The sequence below is a fragment of the Lemur catta genome, chromosome 12, assembly GCF_020740605.2.
Source record: "Lemur catta isolate mLemCat1 chromosome 12, mLemCat1.pri, whole genome shotgun sequence".
In the NCBI taxonomy this organism is placed as follows: Eukaryota; Metazoa; Chordata; class Mammalia; order Primates; family Lemuridae; genus Lemur; species Lemur catta.
Window position 1 is genome coordinate 88,576,398 of NC_059139.1, and position 27,800 is coordinate 88,604,197.

Here is a 27,800-nt window from a genome sequence, read left to right on the forward strand (position 1 = left end):
AATAATAAGAAAGAGTAAATTTGGGAGTATTTTTAAAAATTTTAATAAGCTTTTTTTATTTTAGAATAAATTAGATTTTTAGAGAAAAATTGTGACAATAGTACAAAGAATTCCCACAGACCCCCACATGCAGTTTTTCCAATTATTAGCCTCTAATATTCCAATGGTACATTTGTCATAGTAGATGAAGCGATACTGATGCATGATTATTAACTAAAGCCCACACTTCATTCAGATTTCCTTAAGTTTTTACCTGCTGTCCTTGTTTCTGTTCCAGGATTTTATCTAAGATATCACATAATACATATTTAGTTGTCATGTCTCCTTAGGCTCCTCTTCCCTGTGACAGATTCTCAAACTTTCCTTGTTTTTGATGACCTTGGCCATTTGAGGAGTACTGACCAAGTGCTTTGGAGACTGTCTCTCAGTTTGGGATTTGTCTGATGTTTTCCTCATGATGAGACAAGGGTTATGGTTGTTGGAAGACCACAGAGCACAATGCCATTCTCATCACATCGTAGCAAGGGTTCATGCTATCCCTGTGAATTCGCACTGTAAATATCAGCCTTGATCAACTGGCTGGAGTAGTGCTTGTTAGGTTTTTTTGTTTGTTTGTTTCCCCTTTCCATCCTGTATCCATTGGAGAATACTCACTGTTCAGCCCACACTTAAGGAGTGGAGAATTATGTCTTCCTCCCTGAGGGTGAAATATATCCCTGAGTTACTTGGAATTCTTCTACACAGGAGATTAGTCTATTCTTCCCTATTTACTTTTCAACCATTTATTTATATCAATATGGACTCACGGATGTTTATTTTATACTTTGGGTTATAATCCAATACTGTTTTACTTTATTGCTCAAATTGTTACAACTTTGGCCATTTGGAACTTTTTTAGTTGGTCTCTGAGTCCCTTTAATATGTCCCCATCATTGTGGGTTTTTTTTTTTTTTTAACACTTTCTTGCTTTCTGACATTACAAGATGATCCAGCTTAAATTTGTGTGTTTACTGCCCCAGTGTTACGGGTCAGTTATTTCTCCAAGGAACCCTGGTTCCCTTAATTGGAGAAAGGGTTCGGAAAACAAGGTCTGATGACAGGTATGTTGGTTGCCACTACAGTGTCATCGCTTCTATGTTCTCTCAGCTGAGGGAACAAAAAATACATGTGTGCAGACTAACCCATGTATATTTATGTATCTATAAATATTTCTCTATGTAACCATCTGTATCTGTAATAATCTACACAGGAGTTCATATGGAGCTCCCCAGATCTAATGCTCATGGATCATAGTAGACTCCCTTCTTGCATTTCTGTAACTTTCCACTCCAACAGTGAGACACTTGACTAATTTAGGAGCATTTTCTTTCTTTCTTTCTTTTTTTTAATTGAGAGCTAGATAACATAGTTAGTAACTCAAAGTCTTTTCTATGAGACCTGGGTCATAGAATTTCTTCCTATTTCCTACTCAACAGATTGACATCACCCAGAAGTATAGAGGCAGTTAGCTCATTGATGATTTCTGAAGTGACTCCTTGCCAAGGACTTAATAGGCATTTTCTTATCCTTAAATATGATTCCCTCAAGGCTTAAAAAATTATGAAAGAGATTGCTTGGCCATTTCGTGCTCTGTGGTGGATAAAAAAAAATATTTGGCTTCAAATGTTGGCAACCTAGTAAACATCATAGGAATAAAATCAATAAAAGCTGTTCTTTCCTGAAACCAAGTATTACTCATTGGCAGATGTTAATCTGTTCGTGAAAGGATTGCAACCAGTAAATGCTGGGGATCAAGGTCCTACTTAATACAAAAACCTGACATCATCTGTGTCAGTTACAAATCTGGTATTAATTATTTGATAAGCTTGGGGCTGATTTTGTAACACAGACATTTTGTTGTATGAATGGTGAATGTCAAGGATGACTTATTACCCTGAACACATTTAAAAGGAAGGCTAATATAATTTCTTATAGGAAAGACCCAATGGCAGCTGTACCAGAGAGTCAATTACAGTGTTGCGTGTTCTGCACAGACTTATTTTTCACAGCCAGAAAGAAGGAAGAATAAGGCACATGAATATCTCCATAGTGATGATGTTTTTGCTTCTCTGATTTTTGGATTACAAATGTAGGGACAGGAAAAGCAAAGAGGAAGGGAAGGAATCTTGCTGAGCAATCTGAAAGTGGGCTCGTTTAGCTTCCCTAATGAATTCATGAGATTTTAAAAAGCCACAAAATGGCCCTTTAATACAATACCAGGTTGAGAGGTCATGGAGAAGGATGTCAGCATTGTCATCTAATACAGCTGGATTTTCTATCCTAACAACACTATAAGGAAAAATCTCAGAACAGAAGTTATTCAATTCATTGTTGTTTTGCGAATACAAGACATGTTGAATGTGGCTCATTATGGAAAATAAAGAAAACTAAAACTTAAACCAAACTTCATGAGATGGACCAGATAATATGGCACGAAAATATTCCCTCAAAGCCCAGTTTAAATTGCAGGTATTTATTCCCAAAGGAGTAGCACTCTTGGATGGAACAGAAGGTAAGTGGGAGGCAAGTGTGGGGTCCTTACCTACCTGCAAAGCAGCGATTTATAGAAGGAAACGGTGTCTCTGACAGAAACAATCCCTTTCTGCTCCTGACTGATTTATTCTCTGGAAACTCCAAATTGTCTATATCCTATGTTGACAATTGCTGACAATGTTGTTACTGAGAACGCAGTTTTGTTTCTAGTAGAGTCACATATCATATAGGCAAACTGGGCACCTGGTTTTTGAACATAAATACATGTTTTCGTGATGGCCTGAGGTCAGCAAGGCAGGGTGTTAACAGCATGTCCCCATGAAATGCACTGAAGTTCATGCTGCCTCTGAGACCCGGCGTTAGGAATACAGATGAAATCATATGTGTAATTGTAGAGTGAAATGCAAAGGCCAAGATTGCTCTGGATCCTGTTATACCTGGTACGGAAAGGCAGGCCTCCCGCATACCAGCAATGGGGACTGTAGTGTCCCTTTGGAAACATTGTTTACTCTTTCTGGGTTTCTATTACCACTCAATACAATGATGACAAACTAAGGGCCCATGTAGTTGCTGCAGAATCAGGATGTGATAAATATTTGCATTATGAATGGAATAAAAGTTAACCCCTATTCTTGATCCAACCTTTTTTTTTTGTAAGTCAGTCAGTTCAAGCAGTGAGGTTGATTTAATCAGAAGAAAAAAATCAATATTTGTTGAGAAGTCATTGATAAATGCGCTGATTTCAGTGAGTTTATGTGATTAGATACACAGTGCAGTGGCTTTTCCGCCGCTGGTGCTCCACGTGTGCGAGCTTCCTGTCTCGCTCCTCTTCACTCCCTTGGCCGGGTTGACACTCAAGCTTGAAGAAATGGCTCTTCGTTGAATTACTTTTTATACCAAATGCCTCAAAAGCAAACTTGACACATTTGTGTATTTATAATGTAGTAATTAAGAATACTTAAAAAAAATGACTAGAATAATAAAGCAGAATTAGTCATTTCCCTTCCCATTTTATCATCCGGATTTTATCAAGACTTGACTTTAAAAGACACAAAAAGTTTGAGTGATAACATCCAAATCTATTCGAGTGATATAAAAATTTCTGCAAAATCTATGTCCAAAAATGGCTAGTTAAGTTATGAAAGGATTCTCAATCATACTTTTTTAAAAAAGAGATAGAAATAAAATAATCAAGACATGAATTTTTCACTTACTATGTTAGCAAATGTAGGAGGTGATGACACTGATGGCTGGCAGGTCTGTGGGTAGAAGGCACATTGGATCAACTGTTGATGGAGGATAAAATGGCAAGATTCGGGAAAGTCATTTGGCCAAGACATTTATGTACCAGGATATTTACATAAAAATGCAATTGCAAAAAAACCAGGAAACTACCAAAACAGTTATCAATCAAATCAGTTAAATTGTTTCAGTCCTACAATGGAACAATAATAAAGTGCTAATAACATTGAGTTAGGGCTGTATATGTTGTCAGGGGAATATATCCTACAAATATCCCACAATCCCCTCAAAAAACCCCAGCAAGATGCAGAACAGCATATATAGTATTATTTCTTTCATTTAAAAATTTGAATTATTCAAACTACTTTTTTCTTAAAGAAAAATTAAGAAACTATTAATGGCAATTTCTTATTGGAGAGGGACGTTAGAGACAAGGGCTTTTACTTTCTTCCTGTATTTGTGTGTATGATTTTAATAACCTATATATATTCATGGTTTTGTCTAGAAAATTGTCAACAAGGTTAATTGGGTATTGAGATCATGATTCATTTTTTTCTTATTCTTAATTTACTATATTTAAAATTTTAAAATACTTGCTATTTAAAATTTGCAACAAATAGACCTAACCTGCCTTTTTAAGCTCCATTTCTTCCTACTCCTTCTCCCTTCCTCCCCTTAAATTGCTTCTTTCAGAATGGGTCATATATTTTCATTTCTCTGCACATAAGGTTTTCTGCTGAGAATATCTACGTCCCCCTTTATCAGTCTGGTGACTTCCCCTTTTACTGTTTCACACCAACTGAAATGTTCTAAGTCTGTTGTGCTCTTTGTATTTTCGATGTTTAACCTAGTGCCTGGAAAATGTACTTGGCATTCATATTTTTCTCAAATTTTCTAAGTATTATGGTCCTATTTAAAAATATGCTTAATATTAGGAGTAAGGGGGAGTTTTTTTTTTAAGTGATTTTATTGGTGAAGCTTAGAATAGTAGTTTTGGCTTGTATAATAAATCTGTGATATTCTGAATTTTGAAGACATAATAGCAATAGTGTAACAATACTCATGTCCCTATTAATACACACCTTACAGAGCCACGCAGCTACACACCAAACCTTCATTCCCCACCACCCCCATGTGAAATATCTCTCCCTGCTTCTAATAGACATTGAACATGCCAGCAAGAGGTTAAGTATTTTTTTTTAACCTGCAGGGGAGAGCATGGCAGCAGAGCTAAGGGAGAAGTAATCAAGTGCGCTGCATGAGAAATTTGCATTATTATCCAGTAGTAGATTGTTTTGCTTGCCTTGTTTTCACCAGCCCAGTCCCTTGACAATCACCTTCACACTCAGCTGCACTTCATAGCTTGTTTACCATGTTGCAATGATGTTTACTCCCTAAGTTTATTTGATGTTGGCCATTTGAAAAAATTATCATTTAAATTGGTTCCTGTAACTAATGAGCATATGTTTCATATGTGTTTCACAGGAACGAGCCAGTGGAAGTATCAGTGGGCGAGGACTGTTTTGCAGTAAGTCATTTCAGCCACAGTATAATGTCAGATTTTAAACCGTTTGGGTGCCAAGGGGGGAGATCTCCTCTGGCCTGAGATGACAAGCAGTGATTTTGTGAGGATGACAAGATAACTGAAACCAAAGCTGAGATAAGTATGAGCTAACTTAAAAGATATTTTGAATGCTAAATGCTTAAAACTTGCTTTGGGACATTTTGAATCTATTGAATGAAATAATTATTCCCTTCAGACTTGTTGGAGGGAGACTGCAGAATATCAATTCCTCTCTACAACTGCAGATTGCTGCAGCGGGTGACACTGAATGAAAGTGCAGAATGTACTTCTCTGTAATGACACTGCGGAGGGTGGTGCTTGGTACCCAAATCAATCTGATTTGCATATCCCCCTCAACTTTGAGAACATGAAGTGACTCCTCTGAAAGCAAAGCAGAAAGAGAAGGATAATTAGGAATGAGATGTAGAATCTGAAACAAAATTCTGCAGAAACAGAAAAAAAAAATAGCATTGAACTGAAAATCAGCCATTTAGCATCTTTTCAATGCTCTTCTGTGATACACACCTCCATATTTCCCTGGTGAATCATTTTCTCCCTTAGGCTCAGCTCCATGTTTTGGATAAGGCTGACTTGTTCTCTGACCAGAGGTGGGTAGCCAAGGAGGGCCTGGGCAATCAGAACCTTGCATTCTCTTGGCCACAATGACTGACCTTGGAGTGGGCATTTGACCCAGTGAGAGCCAGTGAAATGTGGGATATTTGATAGGGATTGCTAAGAGAAATGCATGCTCATTTTCCTCTAGCCCTGAACCTGGGATTATAGAGCTCTGACATTCAACAGGAATGAGCGTAAAGCCAAGATTGGGAGAAGGACCAGGTCCTGAGGCATTATTTGAGACTCTGAATCAAGCCACAGCTGAAGGTAGATCTACCCAGGAGTTCTTAATAACGTGATCCAACAACTTGCCTCTTTGCCTAACGATTTAGGTTGGGCTTTCTGTCACTTGCAATAAAAAGAATTCTGATGTATGATATGATCATTAGATTATGTCATTTAAAAATATATATAATTAAAGTTTTATGGTCTTAAAAACATCAAACCATGCACTTGCTAGGGTTCTTTCCTGAGCTGAATTTAGAACCCGATCCATCTTCCATAACATCAGTTAGCTGCAATAGAAAAGACTGTGGCTGTAAACAATACACCTGGCATCACCTTTTTCACATTTTAATGTCACTTGTCCTCCTTTTGCTAGAGTGAGTACTGCAACAGAGTCTTTATTAAACAAGCATGAGTTTAACACTTTTAAAAGCCTTTTAAAGAAATGAAATGCTTTAGCTTTCTTATTTGGTCAGAAAGATCACAAAAGCTCAAATGATATCATGGACATTTTCCTGCTCTGTTATTTCATTATAGATGTATTTTATTTAAAGCATTCATTGGCAAATATTTGTGACTACAAAACACCTGCTTCCTGCTTTTATACATACTCATAGTAAACAGAATGTTCACTTAATAACAGAACGTCTTTTTTATTATAAAATGCAACTTTGCAAGCATTTGCTACAATAAAAAAACAACATTCATAAGTCTTAGCTTGGGATCCGAATTTTGAGAGATAGCTTCTAAATGTTGCTCTAGAATGACGGCTGTCCTAGATCTAGATATAGTCTTGCAAAAGAGACATGTACAGTTCCCCTTCATAGAAACATTGTTTATAAGAGCAAAAAACAGGAAACAAATTAAATGCCCATTTATGGGAGAATTGATAAATAGTGGTGTATTCATAAAAAGAAAACACGATATTTATTGATATAATAATAAGAATAATTCCATGAAATAATGTGGAATATCTACATACATATTGTGATACCATTTCTAGAAAGCTCAAAGTTTTGCAAAACTAATCAATATATTGTTTAGGGATATATACACATGACAAAATTGTTTTTCAAAAGTAAGGAAATGATAAAAGCAATTCAGGTTGATCATTGTCTCCTTTTGGGCAGTAAGTTGGAGAAGGCGTGGGGAGGGGGCATGTAGCTCACCGTCCCTGTTGTTGGTGATGCTGTAGGTCTTGGGTTTGCTGGTGGCATCACTGGTATTTATTTAAATTTTATCCTTTGTAATTTATATACCCATATTTGTCACATATATTCTTTTATATGTATCAAATGATACCTAATAGAAAATTTAAAAATGCTTGATTAACAATGTATATGTGCAAACAGCTTTTACTATATAAATCTAATAGTTAAGGCATTATTTGCTGACATACATGCAATTATGTACTTTGAGTGTAAAAATTAATAGGAAAAATTCATTCCTACCATTCAAAATATATTAAAATTCAAGATCTAATTTGGGTGGAAATGGACAGGTTCTCAAATTCTGGAGTATATCTAACACTTCTTGTGCTTCCCTTCTTGTTTTTCAACACAGATTAAACTAGTGTTGAAAGATAGATTATTGAAAATGTATATGGGAAAACTTAGTAGCCACTTTTTATTTCTACATTTTGCTTAAACTGTGAATTTAACTTAAAAAATCTTTTGTTTGCAAGTATAGTTTTTTTCCCCCTCTTTTTCTTAGGAATTATTTTCGTAAGCAGGATATTACGGAGGTTGAGAACAAAGGCTTCAAATCACCAGCCAAGATTCCAATAAATGCTGTGCTGCTTATTGGTTGTATGATTTTGTGGCAAGTTACTTAATCTCTTTAAACTTCACTTTTTTCATCTGTAAAATGAGGTTAATAATAATACCTACCTTGCTGAGTTGTGAAGATTAAATAAAATGAATGCCTATAATAAAAACAAATGTCTATAATAAACCTGGCCACAGGCCTGGCAGCTAGTAAACATTCAATAGATGTTAATTATTATAATTATCATGTCAGCAAGCATACCGTAGTAAAACTGGTGAAAATTATTCTTAAATATCAGAGAGAAGAAAAAAAATCACTTGGTCTCTCTAGAATAAGACATTTGAGTTCTAGAAAATACAAAAAGAAAGCCAAACATCTCTATTAGAGGGTTTCCTCTTAGCTTGCAACACTTGAAGTTAGTGGGCATTCCATGCAGGAAGGGAAAGGTGTTTGATAAATCGAATACAAAACCTGCCTACACTTATTGTTCATAATTCAGGACACATGACAGCTTAAACAAACAAAAAAACTGACAACAATAGAACTTTAAAATTCTAGGCTAGTCCTTAGAATTTACTATATGGAAGTATTAATGAACAAAACTCCCAACTTTGTAAACCTAGCGTATATATGTATAAGAAGATATTTTTTTCTCATAACATTGTATATATTCCATTATCTGCCTCAGCAAACAGCTGATAAATAGAGAGGATTGAAACAATTTGATAGTCAAACAACAACAACAACAACAGTATAAAAATGGCCTTGGTCATGAAAAAAGATAAGTCTCAACAATTTAACAATATCTCATTCTTGAAGAAATTCATTCTTTTGAAAATTTTAAAAATTTTAATTGATACATAATAATTATACATATTAGTAGGGTATATGTGATATTTTGATACACGTATACAGTGTACAATGATCAAATGAGGGTAATTGGCATATTCATCACCTCAAACATTTACCATTTCTTTGTGTCAGAAACATTCAAAATTATCTTTTCTAGCTATTTTGAAAAATACAATAAATTACTGTTAACTATAGTCACCCTACTGTGCTTTAGAACATTAGAACTTATTTTTCCTATCTAAATGTAACTTTGTAGCCATTAACCAACCTCTCCCTCAACCCCTCTCTTCCCTCTGCCCTTCCTAGCTTCTGATAGCCACTATTCTACTGTCTACTTCTATAGGATCAACTTTTTTAACCCCACATATGGGTGAGAATATACAGATTTTGTCTTTCTGTGCCTGGCTTATTTTATTTAACATAACATTCTCTAGATTCATCCATGTTGTCACCAATGACAAGATTGCATTTATTTATTTTTTGGTGGAATAATATTCCATCGTGTATATGTACCACATTGTCTTTATCTATTCACTGATGGCCACTTAGGGTTATTCCATTTCTTGGCTATTGTGAACAGTGCTGCAATAAACATGCACATACAGATACCTCTTCAACATGCTGATTTCTTTTCCTTTGGAAATATAGCCAGCAATGAGATTGCTAGATCATATGGCATTTTTATTTTTAGATTTTTTTAGGAACCTCCATACTGTTTTTCATAGTGGCTGTACCATTTTACATTCCTACCAACAATGTATAAGAGTTCTCTTTTCTTTGTATTCTTGCCAGCATTTGTTATTTTTAAGCTTTTGGATAATAACCGTTTTAGCTAGGGTGAGGTGATATCTCATTGTGGTTTTGGTTTACATTTCCCTGGTGATTAGTGATGTTAAACATTTTTTATATACTTGTTGGCCATTTGTATGCCTTCTTTTGAGAAAAGTCTGTTCAGATCAATTGCCTATTTTTTAACCATATTTTTATTATTTCCTGTTTAGTTGTTTGAGTTCTTTATATATTTCAGGTATTAATCCCTTGTTAGATGAATAATTTGCACATATTTTCTTTCATCTTCAGGTTGTTTCTAAACTCTGTTATTGGTTCCTTTGCTGTGCAGAAGCTTTTTAGTTTAACATACTCCCCTTTGTCTATTTTTGCTTCTGTTGCCTGTGCTTTGGAGGGTTTTTTGTTTTGTTTTGTTTTTCAAAAAAATCTTTTCCCAGACCAATGTCTTAGTGTTACCCCTATGTTTTCTTTTAGTAGTTTCATAGTTACATTTAAATCTTTATTCCATTTTGAGCTTACTTTTGTGTATATTGAGAGATAGGGGTCTAGTTTCATTCTTCTGCATATGGATATCAAGTTTTCCCAGCACTATTTACTGAAGAGGCTGTCCTTTCCTCAGTGTACCTCTTGGTACCTTTGTCAAAAATTCGTTGGCTGTAAATGAATGACTTTATTTCTGTGTTCTCTATTCTGTTCCATTGGTCTCTTTGTCTATTTCTATGCCAGTACCATGCTGTTTGGTTAATATAGCTTTGTAGTATATTTTGAAGTCAGTCAGGTAGAGTGACGCCTCCAGCTTAGTTCTTTTTGCCTAAGATTGCTTTGGCTGTCCGAAGTCTTTTATGGTTCCATATGAATTTTAGGATTGTTTTTTCTCTTTCTGTGAAGAATATCATTAGCATTTTGATAGAGGAAATTCTACCCAAACTAGAATTTCTTACTACCCAAAGTAGTAGGAAGTACAAAGTGGTATGTAGTAAGAAATACAAAGTAGTAAGTAGATTGTTTGGGGCAGTAAAAAATTTTATGTGAGGCCCAAGTGAGGCAATCACATAAAATAGAAAGACATACAAAGTACTATTTGGTCATTTTATTCTAGCATTGTAAATGTTCAAATGTTAATTTAATTCAATAATGTTTATAAAAATTTTCCACTTCTGGTACCAAATATAGATGTTTTCTTTGTGCTTTAAACACATTGTGATTTTGCAATGGGTAACTGTGAGTTATTTCAAATTAGCCTCAGGGAAAAATGTTACCGCTGAATACAGAAACATTTACTTGTAGTTGCAACTAAATAGTCTTCCTTCTTCCAGATAGAAACATGACTCTTCTATTCATTTAAAAGTTAAGATTTTAAAAAAAGCTTTTAAAAAATCCAGTGCATAGTCCTGCACAGTGCCTTTTTTTGCAGTAGTATATTTGTTTCTTGTATCTACTAAACAATGTGTTTGGGACTTTTCTCCTATATTCCCATAAAATTGGTGCATTCATGCCATCTATGAAAGGGAGAGAGTGAATCAGACTTTTCAGGGGTCTCAGTAAATGTCCAGTTGAGAAACATTATTTGTGTGAAGTGCCTGGCCAAAGCCTTGCAAGGATTGGCCTCACTTTTACATTAGTACTTGAAAATGAGCCCTGTGATCTCCTCTGATAATTGGTACATTTCTTAAGGTCAGAGATTCACCTTACATATCCTGTGTCTCCAACATACAGCATAATGCCTGGCACTAGTCTGCAAACATTTGCTGCTTTATCAAACAAGATAAAACAGTAAAACAACGTCAGGGATTTTCAGGCTTCATACTGAAACCAATTCTCTGCAGCTGCTTAAAGGCAGAAAATGGACCTAGAATTGTGGGTCATCTGGGTAAAATTTATACTCCATTCAAGCACCTTTGGTGCATGCCTGCCGCAGTCCAGGCACGAAGCTGGCCACCCACAAGTACATTGTGTCTGACTCATGTGCACTTGAGGTTTGATTTGTGCTGTGAAGACCTATTTGCAGTCTTGACGGAGTGACAAAATAAAAATTTATTTGATCTTCCTTCCCAAGGGTAATTATAAACCAAATTGAAATATCTCTGAAGTTCAAGAAAGTTCACCCAAGCTTTCCTTCGTTTGCTATACTTCCTGTTTCTTTCTGACCTTCCTGAGTTCACGAGGGTTTTGTTCTAAGTAGAGTCAGTGATGTAGCAAGAAAGGCTTTCTTCTAATTTCAAGCTGGATAAGTCAGAGAGTGTTGTGCAATTTAGAAGAGCAGAATTTTGGTGATTTATGGTGTACCTCAAAGAGGACCATAAAAATGGAGTTGTCAGGTGATTGGTTCAGAATCAAGCTGTAGTTGCATGTTTTAACTTTTAGCAAAACATGTTTCTTTTTCCCATTTTCACAAATTTTCTCATTTTCTAATTTTCTGTGGCTTCTTGACTGCTACAATGTCAGGAGATTTTCATCTGCTTGGCTTTCTTACTTATCTTTGACATTTTGAGTTTTTCCTGTTGGTTGTCTCGTTGACTTGAGAAGCAATCTCAAGCAACATCAATGTGTATGTATGTGTTTGTACATGTGCCTGTGTGTGTGTGTGCACACATGTGTAAACTAGCGGACAGTCAGATAGGGATCATACTGTTTGCTATTCTGTTTTCACTATCTAAATCCTGTTCAAGACAACAGGGAAAACCTCACTAATTTGAAAAGCATAGATCACTGCTATCTGGACCAGTTTGACTTATTTGATGTTTAATTAAACAACAGGAGGGCATCTATTTGGCTAGGGAATCAGAGCTGTTTAGAATTGTGGACCACTTTTACTAGACCTACATTGACTTAATGAGGTTTTTCTGTTTGTTTTCCCAAAGGATAAAATCGAGTGGAAAAGGATTGTTTACATCCAACATAGCTTGTCTCTTATCTGCCCTCCATCCATCCCAATTCCAATTTCTAGTTCCTTCTCTTTTAATGAGGTCCAGGAAGATCTATATTCTGAACCCAACTTGACCATTTTTTAAATTAGGTTGACAGGATACTTTGTGAACATTATCTTCACACTCTGATATCTAACCTAGAATCCCAATAAGGTCCATAAACCTGAGTCTACATAAAATGGTAGAATTGCAAATGAGTTATTTATTTTTGTGAGCCAGGTCATCACAGGCTTATAAAAATGTGTATATGTGTATAAAAGTGTAGGTCTTGTACACATTTTCCTTCTTCTACATCATGGGAAGATTATACATGGGCCTTATTTAAACTCTTAGAGGAATTCCTACTTGTCTTACATAAGTAGGGCCACTCTATTAATGCCCAAGTCTTCCCCAGGAGAAGACAGCACTGGGATCCATTCAGGTGCTGACGAGGATATCAACACATAGCTTTGCCAAGCTACCACTACAAATTTGGATTCCAGAAAATTTAAGGTTATGGGGGTAAATAACGTGATTCCCCATGGAGAATATGTTAATGTCATTTCTTGCTTTGAAGTGATCTGTGGTAGATTTCTTTTTGTAGTAGCAAGTAGTTCTTAAAAATGGGTTCCAGTTTCTTTTTCCTTTCTTTTTATTTTTCTTTCTTTCTTTCTTTCTTTCTTTCTTTCTTTCTTTCTTTCTTTCTTTCTTTTCTTTTCTTTTCTTTTCTTTTCTTTTCTTTTCTTTTCTTTTCTTTTCTTTCCTTTCTTTTTTAATTTGCTGTGTCCATGTGGATTTTGTAAGTCTCAAGGCCAGAAGCCAAGGCAAGGGATCTTGCTTGAATGTAAAACACAGGTGTTCTGTATTAATATTTGCTCTCTTGTCATGTTCTCCAAAGAGTTCTGTGAGGCAAGAAGACTTCACATTCATAAGGATGCTGAAGATCCAGGATTTAAATCATCAACCTGAAGCCACTCAGGTATTAAATGGAGGTGTGCAAGGTGAACTCAAGTCTGATTTGTGAGCTGGGTTTCCCTCTGCCCCCACTGCACTGTCTGGAGGTTGCTGCTGGGGTTTGGGGGATATGATCTCAGTATGAAGAGGTAGTGCACAAAAAAGAGAGTATTTGAGAAAGATGTTGGCCATAATTTGCAGAATGGTGGGAAGGGTGCTTTTCTCACCTAAAAATGAAGGACTTGCCTGAGTATCCAGGCCGATGCTAAGCAGAATCCTTGATAGGAACTTTTTCCCCTTCTACTCAAAGGGTTGGTTTTGCAATCAATAAAGAAGTAAGTAGGCATATAGGATACATTGTGAACCATAAATCATATTCTGTTAACAAACTACAAATGATCATGTGATTTTTCTCCTTCTTCTACTTCTGGGAGACATTTTGGTTTTGTAGGGGATGTTTTTCACGGCAAAGTTGTCATTCTCCTCTCCCTTGCTCTCTGTTTTACACACACACACACACACACACACACACACACACACACACATGCTAATTCTTGGACTTCACTTTTAAAAGACACACTTGAAAATGCTAGGAGAGCAAAGCAGCACAAACAGCAGGCTGCTGAGAGTCAGGAGAGGGGACAGAACGCTCGGTGCCACCAACTTGACAGGAGCGACTGTCGGACACACACTAGACAGGTTTCTAAATCATGATTATAGGGTACGGGTACGAAAATTCGTACAAAGCTAGAGTGAAATATTTGTAATGGAACTTTAAATGACATATAGTCTTTCTGACCAGAAAGTAATACATTTGTTTAGAAAAGCATCTTCAAGAAGAAAATAGACATCACATAATGCCACTACTCTGAGACAACACTGTTAAGATTGTGTTGTATTTTGAATTTTCACCACATCATTGAGAGGTAAAAAAAGTGCCTAAGAGCTCATGTATTATTTCTGTAGGCTCTGCCCCTTGAAGGTGTGTTACTTCCTTTGTTTGCCTTCACCTGATCTCAGTGCAAGTAAGAGCACTCCTCATGAAGGACAAAAGCAGGTAGCTGCTTCATCCTTTAACCATACCCAGCGCCTTCACATGGCCCATGCATGTGGGAAACCAAGGTGATAAAAGCTGTGCCTCGATAAGTTTTTCCAGATTATGCTATCCAATTTGGCAGTGTGGGGCATTCGTAATTTACTGTGGTTCATTTTTGAGAGTAGATATGGACAAAAAGGGAGATATTTAGTGGACTGATCCCAGTACTGGCTCTGGGTACAGAACCATTGTTCTTCAGTTCATTGCCTTTTCTGACACTCTGTGGAGACTAGAAAGCTCATGCTAGGCTGAAATGTTAAATTTGTAATTAATGACATTTAACCCTCTTATTAAAATGGAATTCATAGTAACTGAAAAGCACAGGGAATGTTAGAAAGGGAGAAAACCTCTCAGTGGACATTCAAACGCATTTACTGTGCAAATATATTTGATTTTTAACTCACATTATTCCCAATGTTACAGAAAATTCCTATTCCTGACTATTCTATATTTGATCATCTTTTCCTAACCATAATATTAAACAAAATCCCATGTCAACTAGTGTTCTTGTTCTCCATTAACATACCCAACATGCATTTTAATGAGTAAATTAAAAAAATAAAGCCACTGTGGTACACAGCAACCTTCCATTCCCCCGATTCTAGTGGCTTTCCAAAAAATTGTTTTTTAACTTATTTAGTTTTTATTTTAATGTTATATTTTTGTATAAGTAATTAAATCATAGGGGTCAAATATCAGAATGACATTAGATAGTGGTCTATTGAGAAATCATGTACCCACCCTTGTCCTGGTCTAGCTTTTTCTGCCCACCTATGCACTATAGGTAATCTCACTTTTATTATATTCTTATGTTATGTTCCTTTGTTAATGAACAAACAAGTACGGTCTCTCCCTCTCTAATATAGGCATATTTGGAGACTGAATATATATGTATATATATATATATGTGTATATATGTGATGTATTATGTATGTTATTGATAAACAACTATAAATGCAGTATATATGTGTATGTATGAAGTTTTAAGCTAGACATTTTTTACAAGCATATCAATATTAGGTTCATTAACTGAAAGTAGCATACTAAATATATATATGTGTACATATAAGCTTGCTTTTCTATAGATTTTTCTATAACAACACAAAGTTTATTTATGTTATTTTTATATCCTCATTAGGAGGATATACCTTAGTTTAATCAGTCCTCTACTGGTAGACACTAGGGATTTTTCTTTTCTTTTGTATGACAAACTGTACTACAAAGAATAAGTTAGTACATGGGCCATTTTGTTTGTGCACAGATGTATATGTAGAATAAATTTCCAGAAGTGGGATTACTGAGTCAAGAATAAATGCATTTGTAATGAAGTAGACACTGACAAATTGCTGTGGTAGGCAGAATAATTGGCCCCTCGAATATATTCATATCCTAATCCTTGGAACCTGTGAATAGGTTACCTTACATGGCAAAAGCCCATTTGCAGATGTAATTAAAATTCAGGATCTTGAGATCGGAAAGTCGTCTTGGATTACCTGGGCCCAATCTAATCACGTGAGTGCATTAAAGTGTCAGGAGGCAGCAGGCACAAGAGTGGGTGAGAGAGAGGATATGAAAAGGATTCCACCTGTCGTCGTTATCTTTGAAGATGAAAGAAGTGGGTTATAAGCCAAAGAATGTAGGCACCCTTTGGAAACTGGAAATGGCTCTCAGCTAACAGCCACAAAACCCTGAATTTTGCCAACAACGTGAGTGAGTGAGAAAATGAGAACCTTAATCCTATAACTCCAAAGAAATGGCTTCTTCCCTAGGATCTCCTGCAGGGAACACAGCCTGGCCTTTAGCCCAGCAACACCAGGTGGACTTCTGACACACAGAACCATAAGACATCAACTTGTCTTGGCTTAAGCCTCTCAAGTGGTGGTTGTTGATTACGGTAGCAACAGAAAACTATACACCATCTACAGCGACTGTTTTACACTCTGACCAGCAATTGATGAGATTGTTTCCCCACATCTTCACAAACAAAATGTGTTGCCAGATTTCACAATCTGATGATGATAGGTGAGAATGAGCATCTCAGTGCAATTTTAATTTGCGTTACTCTTGTTATGAATGAAGTTGAGCACCTTTACATTTATGTGTATTAGTTGAATATTTGTTCATGTTTGTTGCTCATATTTCTATTGGATTTTCTGTATTTCTCTAATCAAGTTCTAAATGTTTACATATTCAGAAGCTGAGGACTTTCCTTATGATAGCAATAGCAACTATTTTTCCAAATCATTCACTTTCCATATGAATTTTAAGGGTGAGCATTGGCCTATTCTTCAATATTTTCTCTAGTTTCTATGAATTTTCATCAGATTTTTGTGGGTTTCTGGGTAACACAAACTAAAATGTCATCAAGAGAACATATTTTTGAGGGAAGAAATAAAAAAGAGAGAGAGTAAAAAAAAGCCCTGTTAAATAAATTTTTGCTTTCTTCACCTTCTCACCTTTGGTCTGGATGATGATTCTCCTGGTGCCTTTCTAAAGGCTTGGCCTTAAGTACAGGAGTAGCTTCCAATTCTAGAGAAAAAAAAAAGACTACACATTATAGTACCGTGGTTGCAGCAAGCAGAACATTTTGTAGCACATTCCTCAATTAAAATTTGCAGTCTTAGACTTAAAGCCCTCTGAGAACCAAAGCACTAACACTTGGCATTTGGTGTCAGCAGAGGCATGGGTATTATTATTCACAGTGAAATGCTGACAGGCTCTTCCCTTCAGTGACACCAGCTAGCTCAGGTTATAATTACCCTTGTTACATCATCACTTTTTCCCGCTTTACACACAGCAAGTGAGCTCCTGCTTGGGAGACAGATTTGTGTTTATAGCCAAAGAGTTGTTCCTTTCTAATTCAAACCAGGTTTGCTGATAGCTGCGAGGGGGCAGGGAAGAAAAACAGTTGTAATTAGAGTATCCGGAGGAGAAACAATAAACACTTAATCGATGAGGAAGTGATCATCATCCAGTCTGAAACAGAAGATCAGGGTTGAAGCCATGCATTTCTGACAAGAATATCAGTACTAGGTTCATTAACTGCCCTTACTGCTTTCAGAATATTTTAAATGTGGCAATTTACATTAAAATGGATTTAGTGACACCATCTTCTCATTACTGTCAGTTTACATTTGGGTTCATAAACTATAATTGTAAATAAAATATGCTTTTCATTACAGTGTCTATTTAGTAGAATATGGTAGGAAATTAGAGGCATAATCATGACTTAAATTATTAATTCAGTGATATTTTTCAGGTGCCATATGTAGATACTCCACTGTGCATAATGAATATGCACACAGCGGTTGAATTAGGTCTAGATCTCTGTGCTCTTCCTCCCCTTCTGGCTCCTCGTCTTGTTTTGTTTCTGCTTCTTACCCTCTTCACTGGTAAGCGGGGTTTCTCAAGCAGTCCTTGCTGCCATCTATGCCTACTTTCATCTCATTTCCTCTATTGGGGGCCAAGGGGACCTCCAATAAATAGCATCCCTTTTCCCTGTTCAAGCTCTGAATATGCTGAGAAACAAGGAGTTACTGATCAGGAGATCAAAGAAATCAGTTTTATTATGGACAGAGATTAAATTGGAGGTTGTGATTTCATTTGTGGGCCAAATAAAGTAGAAGGGAGAGATTCCTGGTCTGTTATAATCATACAGGACAGGGCAGGCTTCCCCGCTTCTAATTGCCTTCAAAATATCGCAGGTCCTGATTTCTGGAACCTGTGAATGTTCTCTTACCTGGTAAAGTTGTTGCAGATGTGATTAAGTTAAGAATTTTGAGATGAGGAGATTTTCCTGGATTATCAAGGTGGACCTTAAATACCTTTAGAAGTGTCCTTAAAGAGAGAGGCAGATGGAGGTTAGACAGACAGGGAGAGAATACAGGTGACCACAGAGGCAGAGATTGGAATGATGCAGCCCCCGAGCCGAGCCGTGGAATTCTGGCAGCCACCAGAGGCTGGAAGAACCAAGGAATGGGTTCTGCTCTAGAGCCTCCTGTGCAAGCATGGCCCGCTGACACCCTCGTCTCTGCCCAGCTAAACTGAATGTGGACTGTGGGCCTCCAGAACTATGGGAGAATAAATTGCTCTTGTTCTAAGCCACTGAATTTGAAGCAATTTGTTAAAACAGCCTCAGGAAACTAACACACTCCCCAGTCATTTCCCGTAGACAGCCCCAGGAGGTGCTGAGAGTGGACACTCTGAAGAGGGAGAAGAGCTGAGAGGGTCACTCACGTGCAGTGACCTTTCAGGTGGGTCACTCCACTTTTTGTGGGACAGGGTGAATAAAGGGCAGGGAGAGGCTAGGGATGTATTTAGGGTAAATCCCTCTTTACGGAGGCCCTCTCTTTTTTTTGGATTCGTGAGCATCCCTAAGTTCTAGCAATTGCAATATTGAAATAATTTTTAGTATTTACATATTGTGGTCATTGTTAATACTGAACAAAGGCTGAAGCTGAAATGAACTTCCACAGCAGAGAGCTTTGAAGGCCAAGATGAACCTTGTGTGCTAGCATAAGAACAAATGTTATCTATGAAGTGGAAATTTACTTATCTTTCTGCTTCACAACCACCTTCTCTGTTGTATGTTGACAGCAAGGAAGGGGAGGTTGTTATCTTGTATTCTGTTTAAAGAAAGAGGTAATTCAACTGAGAACAACATTATGCAATTCCCTATTCATTTTTATTCACACTTTATCCAAGTGTGTTCTATTCCAAAATATTTTTCCTCAATATTGAATAATTACATGGAGAAATTATCTATTTAAAATCTCTTCTTTTAAAATGTTTTTTAAAAGAAGTCAAAAAAAATGGCAAACTAGGGAGAGATTTATCAAAAATCCAAAGACATATGTAACAAAAGAAAGGTATCACTCACCGACTTTGCCTCAAAGGAGCGTGACTCATGGGGCATAACCATTTGTTCACTGTTACTGTTTTCTCTTCCACATGGACTTCCTATATGATGTGTTAAATATCATTTCCTATGACAGGTCCAAATAAACTAATATTTATTCAATAAATATTTATTGAGTATCCACTCTGTGCAAAGCATTATTCAGTGAACAAACAAAGACCCTTACCATTGTTGGACTGACTTTCTAGCAGCTACAGTACATATTGGGGAGTTTGGTTTAATCCAGTTGGAGCAACATCTTTGCTCAACGTGGACACATTTAAGCATTGGGTAAAGTCTAGAAGCTTAAACATGAGGTAGAAATCACACAGCAATGAAGAAAAATCATTTTTCTTCTTGCAAATGCAAACTAAGTGATGGCCAAAATATTTGAAATAGGCCATTCTCTCACAGTGAAGTAAAGGTAAAAAGAGCAATAATGTTCTGCTGAATCTGCCACATTTACTCTTCAGCTATCTGAAGCAGGTGCTCTGGGCCAGAAAGAAACTGAGATAGACATTCAGAGACTCTAATATTATAAGCATCAGACTTCAGAAAAATAGGAACATATTCTCCTTGCCATTTCTTTTTAGTTTATATTTTATAGAACACCTTGAACAAATCTAAGTTCTTCTTTCTTTTGTTTTTCTTTTGTTCTGTTTTCTAGCAGAAAAGTGCTTGTGTTTTGGAATCTGTTGTCCATGCTATGCATATCTGTTCTTTAATTATTCAATATTAGTATCTCTTACCTGCACAAAATATTTTAAGTTCATTGTGCAGTCTGATCATATATTATTCTTTTCTGTTCTTTAAACTTAGCACAGTGCTACTGAGTAGACATTTAATAAAATTTGTCAGTTGATACGAGCATTATGAGGAAATGACTAGAAGAAAGAAAGTTTTTATATTTAAAAAAGCAGGTATAGTCAGTAGAATATAAGGGGTAAAAAAGAATTTGTGTATTTAATCGTTGTTTTAAAAAGATCCCACAGTTCTTCTAAGACTGTCTCCTTTCACTGTTCACTATAATGTCATTTGCAAATTTGGAATGTGAACACTTTTACAAAGAAATGAGTTGGGACAATTGTTTGTGCTACTGAAGAGGAAATAATTTCTTTTAATCAACACATTATGTTATGTGACTTTAAAAGTTAAAAACTCAACTACCAAATAATATTCATGTTTAATCTCTTGAACAATTATCATTATTCATTTACAGACCTCTAATGCCATACCCTCCTTTGAATAATTTAATTCTCTTTCCTTTCTAATGTATGTTGACCTCTTATTGCCAGTTTACTCTTTCAAAGTTTGTTTATTTATGGGTAAGCAAGTAAACTTCCTTCCTGTGGATCACAAAACAATTCTTGGAGGTGAGGCTGACTGATGAGTGGCAGGTCATAGGTATATGCAGATATATAAAGAAAGGCTGTTATTTTGATGTGGCAAGAATGGCTGGGAAGCACTCCCTTCCTTCCCAGAATCCAGTTCTTATACTAATAAATTTTTAGTGCAGTCTTGTTTTCTACAACTCTGCCTGAAGAGTTAACTTTTATAAACAAGAAAGAGTGGTTAGAAAATGGAAGTCATTTGGAACTAAAATATAATCCTTAAAAAGGATATTTTAGAAGTTACATGCAAATTATTAAACATTATTGAAGAAAATTATAGAAGACCTAAATAAACTAATCACAATACCATGTTCATGGAGGGAAATATTTAATTTTGAAATGATATCAATTCTCTACAAATATATTTATAACTTCCTATTCCTGTTACCTGTTTTATTCTGTGAAATAGAAAAAAAAAACCCAGATTTTCTGAATTTTTTTGGAAATGCAAAGGCCTTTAAATAGTTAAGAAACTCTGAAGAAGACTATAATGAAGGAACTTTGCTTATCAAATGTCAAGACTTATTATAAAGCAATAGTAGTGAGACACTATGGCATTTTTCAGAGATAGACAAATAGACCAGTAGAATTAAGCATCTAGAAACAGCTTAATTCATATATGGAGAATTTAACAGCTGCAGAATAACCAATCAGGGGGAAACAGATGCCCAGCCATCTGAAAGTGGGGGCAATAATAGTACCCCTAGCTCATGCAGTTGTTGTGAGGGCTATTTTTTATTTGCAAATTATATAATTATGAAGGAAGGGAAGAATCTTTATGTTTATTTTATTAACAATTAATATTTCTTATGCTAGTTATAATAAAACAATTATTTTTATCTAGTCAGACATCCTTTATGACTTCTGGGTTTTGTATTCTGTTTGAAACAAAGTATTTTGTAGTCCATGATTATAAATAAATTTCTCCTTTTTTTCTTCTTGATTTTGTGTGGTTTCATTGTTTGTCTTTATATTGCTGGTCCATCTAAAATTTATTTACTATAAGAAAGAAAGGTATTTTTATTTTCTTTGTGAAATTTTCTGATAGTTCCTATGTATTTCTTTTACCAGGTTGGTTTCCAATTTGGTATCATTTTATTTAATGTGCTACCACATCATTCCAAAAATATTTGGAATTTTGATTGGCTTCAAGTTAAAATCATGGAAAAGTTCAATGAGATAAATAATTTTTAATGTGTATTTGGACAGACTCAATTATCTTTATTACTAAAAAATTGTACATCCAAAAATGAACACCCAATTTGACAGTGGGAACTTATGTTTGGGTATTCTGAGTTCACAATAAGGCATTTCTATACTCCTACCTCGTTGTTAAGGATTTAACAAGAAATGTACAGTATGAACTTGAACTTTCAACTGATTTCTCTAGCCAAGGTGCTAGAGGAGGAAGGAGTGAATCAGGAAGGGAGAAAATGGATGTGAGTCATATATTTTTATATGTGAGTTGGCCTTGGATTCTTTAGACCTCTGTTTTTTGTATGATTAAAAAAGTCTCACAATAATTTTGCAGAATATTAATCTTATAATTTTCATACCTGATTATTGTTTACTAATTTACTTTTGATTTTTATTTTGTTATCCCTCAAATATCCTGCAAAATATTTCTTTCTCTTCTGGAAGGCAAAGAATTGTCATTGTCATAGGCTACATTTTTGGACCATTCTGCAAAAAGTTCTGTTTTTGTTCTTTCTGGTTCCAGGGACTTGATGGCATCTTAGTTCTTTTGAAATCTGTAATTTTGTTTGTTAGAGTTCAAAATTAGGTTTCCACTTCTTGGTAGCACTGTAGTGTCACTGAGATCACAGAACTGAGTGGCAGAGAGGGGCCACAGAGAGCTCTGTTCCTTTTTTCCTATGTTTATGGACATCTAGAAAACGTAAATCACATTTGCTCTTTCCACTTTCTCATCTCCCACTAATTCGTCAACCCACTGCAATTTGGTCGTCAACTAACACTTTATAAAAACTGTCCTGTTCTTTAGACTGCTCTATTCCCTTTGATACTAGACTGCACGTTCTACAAAAGCAGGGATTTTTCTCTGTCTTGTTCTCTGCTACATCCCAGTGCCCAGCACAAAGAACGCCCTCCAAAAGTACTTGCTGTAGGAATGAATGTGTGATCACACCTTTTTGAAATCCTGCTCTTAGGCTTCACTGACATAGCTCTTGGCTTTATTTCTCTTTATTCTCTGGCAGGTTCCTCTTCTGTCACCTGTTCCTTAGATGTTCCCCAAGGTTGAGATCTAAATCTTTCTTCCTCTACATACTCTCCCAGGCAGTTGCATGCATGCCCATGGTTTTAATTGCTACATATACACTAATGACTTATAAATCTCTGTCTCCAGTCCTGATCAGGTGTAACTTCAGGTGGGGTTGACAAGACACCATAATCTGAATCACCTGGAGTATTTACATTGAAAGGGGCATTTCTTCTTTCTTTTTACTGAGGAAGGAAATTTGGATTGAATCTGGAAATCGGTATTCTCAATAAACTTTGTACATATTTTTTTCCTGAATGAGGTTTAGACACAGAATTGTCTAGAAGCAGACTCAGGAAGACAGTGTCAATGATAGCCAAATGACTGCCAGTACAGGTGTGTTGGGAGGAAGTGAATATTGCAGGGAAAATGTCAAGGAGAAGTTGGGACAATCTGGTCCTCAAAAGAGGAGCAGGAACCCCAGCCAGTTTCCAAATTCACCCACTTTCCTTCATCTCCAGCACTAATTTCTAGTCAAGCTGACATCACCTTCCAGGTGAACTATGCAAATAATAATAGTGATAATTAGGATGATCCTTATTACCAGAAGAAGAAGAAGGAGAAAAGACAAAGAGCAGAATGAAGATAAATCACACTGATGTCTAACACTTATTGAATACCGAGCTTCATAATAATTGCATAAGGAAGAGAGTAGCCTCTTCACTGACATCATTCTTCCACTGTTGCTCTCTACAGTCCACCCTCCATGAAGGTGGGCTCTCTAATGGCGAGTAGACTAATCCTCTCATGGCACACCGTGGCACTGAGAATAAAATTCTAGCTCTGTGCTGTGGCTTACACATCTCTCTGACCTCTTTCTCTGCTCTCCATCTTGCCCACACTGCTGGCCTTTTGTTCTTCCAACATGCCATGTTTGTGGTGGCCTTGGGGCCTCATCTCTTGGATTCTCTTCCTCCATGTCACCTGCCGGTTTTCCTTTTTTCCTTATGGTCTGACTTAAATTTCTGCCTCCTTGGCATACCTTTCCCTCTCTTCCAAATCTCAAGTAATCTTGCAGCTTCTCTCGGTCACACTGCCCTTTTTATTTTCCTTTCTTAGTATTTAATACTCTCCAAAAGTATCTTCTTTACTTGTTTTTTTTTTTTTTTTTTTTTTTTTGAGACAGAGTCTCACTCTGTTGCCCAGGCTAGAGTGAGTGCTGTGGCGTCAGCCTAGCTCACAGCAACCTCAAACTCCTGGGCTCAAGCGATCCTTCTGCCTCAGCCTCCCGAGTAGCTGGGACTACAGGCATGCGCCACCATGCCCGGCTAAGTTTTTTTTTCTACATGTATGTTTTTAGCTGTCCGTATAATTTCTTTCCTATTTTTAGTAGAGACGGGGTCTCACTCTTGCTCAGGCTGGTCTCAAACTCCTGAGCTGAAACAATGCGCCCGCCTCGGCCTCCCAGAGTGCTAGGATTACAGGCGTGAGCCACCGCGCCCGGCCCCTCTTTACTTGTTGATGTACTTATTTTTATCGCTCTTCTCTGCTCCGTAGGAATGGTGTCTTCTTGTACACTGCTGTCTCCTCTACTGCCTTGTCCATAGCAGACACTCCCAGGCTGTTTGCTGGATGCGTGACTGAACAGTGGGTGTTTGGACGCATGGGGAGAGTAGATGACAGTCTGGGGTGTTGACACTTGTGCGGAGAACTGCTACTTGGAAATGAAAATGAAGAATAGATAATATTCCTTCCCTCAATGGTTTACTATCCTCAGGAAGTGAGCATGATACAGAAAATAGACTGTTACTTCTTCTTTTATAAGTAAGGAACTTGGAAAGATTATAAAACCAAAGGTAGGTAACATATGTTTAAACTGGGAAAGGGCTGTTAGGTCTAAAATCTATCCATCCAGGCCTTTCTCATTAACTATTTAACAAATTGTGGGCATTTCAAAATTACAGGTAGTAATTTAAAAGGTACCTACTTCATGCCACAGATGTACAAATATACAACTATTACTGTGAATTACATATTTGCATATCAGTGTGTACAATATAATGTGCTGATAGCTAACTCTGTATTGTCAACACTTGGATAGCACCGTTTTTAACAGAAATTGTTTCAACAGAAAAATTATTTGAAACCAAAATGCCAAGAAGCAAAGAATAAAGACAAATTCCTAGTCAATGGTAGTTCAATAATGATTTGGCAAAACAAAAACCACACATAAAACCCCCCAAAAGTGTATTTCTCTATGCCCAATCGCTATGGATGGCTGCACAATCACATATAAAAGACAGGCATTAGTAAGTGTGCTGTGGATCAGTCAGTGGAGTGGAAATTCTGCATGACTGCAAAAGTCCTTAAAAATCTCTTGTCTACGTCTCACTGCAAGTGCCTGATTGTGATTTCACCATGGGAGGAGAGACTAATACACATTTGTAGATTAGGAACATATGGGGCTCATTTTGGGGCTAGTGAGACTAAAGAGTTAATTGTGTATACATGTCAGTCATCATCAGTCAGTCAGGCAACTAATACCTTTAGGGGTCATGAATCTAACAGGACTGAAGTTGACAGGCAAGCTGACAGTCCAAGGCCTGTTACCTAGATAACAGGTTGTGTGAACTAAGCCATTACTTGCTCGGGCAGATGGCAGGGAGGAAGCTTAGCTCCTGGGTATTCCTGACTTGATAGCTACAGCGTCCTCGGAAACCAGCAAAGGCAAACTCTCATGCACTTGTTATCTCTGTTAGCAACTGCCAGTCCATTTCACACAGGATCAGAGTGCAAATGGGATCGCATATGCTGAAGCCAAAAGGGACCTCAGGGCTTACCTAAACCAACCTCACGCTTAGCCAGTGTGGATACTGGGTCCTGACTTAGTGGCACAGTTGTGTTCAGGACCCACATGCCTGACTCATAATCCAATCTTTTGTTTATACTGTGTAATTTTGAAGTCAAGCATTTGAAAACAGGAATTTATATGTCTGTTCTCTAATTGATGAGTTTGAGAAATCTAATTTTCCCAATTTTAAAATGAACATAGCAATCAGGATCTTAGCATGCAACTTAATTGAGTGGATCCTTTAAAAATTGCACCATGGAAATATGAATACATATAAAAGGCATTTAAACACTCCCCAGAAAATTCTTTTTAAAATGGATAGTAGAGAGGTTAACTAAAAAATAAAAACATTTAAATGTAACATCATTTTTAAAAGACATATAAAAAATAAGTCTTTATGCCATTGGTTTTCAACCAGGGTTCTAGTTGAGAATCACCTGGAAAGTTTTAAAAAACACACATGCCTGATCTCCATCACAGATGACTGAATCAGAATCTCTAGGCTCGGATAGTGCATATGTGCATTTTGAAAAATAGATCTCCATATGGTTTCAATGTACAATTTATGTCAACAATGTGCAAAATTCTACTCTTTTACAAACACTGGATAGAAAAATAAAAATTACAACATACATAGTTTAGACATGTATCAAAACTCCTTTCCGACCAGATGTTTTACCACTCCAGACATCTCTGTAGTCATATTGCATAAATGGACTGCATTGTTTCCAGATGCCAGTACACAAAGCCATTGTATTTCAATTATAAGTTTGGGTTGGAAATGGTGAGAGCAGAGAAAACAAAAAATCCATGGAAAATTCTAAAACCTCATTTTAGCGAGGAATTCCCAATCCCTCCTCTCCCATCAAATCCTTCGACAAACTTGCTTCCCAAGGAGCCACTGTGGCTGATTTGAGTCCTATATGCATAGTGAGGTCAAGGTAACACAGCAGGAGGGAGAAAGGAAAGGAACAAATTTTTTACAAATTGAAAAATTAATCCTTAAACATGTCAGAGTTGCCTGGAACAAGGGGAAAAAAATTCACCCTCCAAAATTTGAAATGGCTGCTGAAAAGGTGGTGAATGATACCTGCCTATATGGTTGTTATGCATTTACTTTATCCTGAGCTTAAGAATAGCATACGCTTAAGAAAAGTTATTATTTCAGAATAGGGCAGGTTATAAAGAGGTCTCTGGTATTTTTTTTTTTTAATGGAAGCTGATAGATCTCTAAAAAGCAAAATTGTTTCCATTTTAGGTTAAAGTAACAGTAAACCAAATACCAACTCAATGTCTGAGTTAGGCATTGTTGGTTGCAAGGGTCACTAGTTTGGAAATTTAAACTAAAGTCTCTAACACCATCTTTTCTCAGTTTTATCCTTTGCCTTAGAAATTTATCTATAGGGATAAAGTTCTCTTGCTTAGGCAACAGAACAAAAAAGAGGAAACACACCTACCCCGTGACATTCTTGTATTTATGTCACAGTTTGGTTTGGTTTCCTGGCAGCTATCAACACATTTTGTTCCAGCATGGCATTATAACTTTAGGAGTAATACAACCCAGCCATGGTATTTGTTCCCGGGTGGAATGTCTCCCTATTGGAGAGAACACACTGGGAGTCCACTGTTTTGTGTTTGGTTTCTCTTTTAACAGCCTTGCCTTTCAGTGACATCACTCACAGCCCTGAGATATGATTGCACTTCCCCAGCTGCCTGATAGTGAAGCAAAGGTTACCTGCTATCTCAAGGCAGTGTTGTCATCAAAGAGCTCTGTTTCACAGGTGCGACATCCCGGTGAATAAGATTTTCTCCCAGTGTGCAAAAAGGCCAAAGCAACCTGTACAACAAGGAAGCCAATGAGGCTGCAGCATTCAAATGGCCTCCCTAGCAGATAACCGGTT

The 27,800-nt window shown here is 36.7% G+C and overlaps 1 long non-coding RNA gene across 2 annotated transcripts; it reads right to left on the bottom strand.

Moving 5' to 3' along the window:
* Nucleotides 1-27,685, bottom strand: LOC123648383. 2 transcript variants are annotated; one of them, XR_006738598.1, is made up of 3 exons: nucleotides 16,999-18,057; nucleotides 3,747-3,791; nucleotides 1-3,448 (listed from the first exon to the last, which is right to left on the bottom strand). It is a non-coding gene; the product is annotated as an uncharacterized LOC123648383 (long non-coding RNA). The 2 variants fall into 2 exon arrangements; XR_006738599.1 differs by lacking the exon at nucleotides 1-3,448 and adding an exon at nucleotides 27,635-27,685 and having other exon boundaries at nucleotides 3,785-3,818; nucleotides 16,999-17,071.
* Nucleotides 27,686-27,800: the final 115 nt, after the last annotated feature.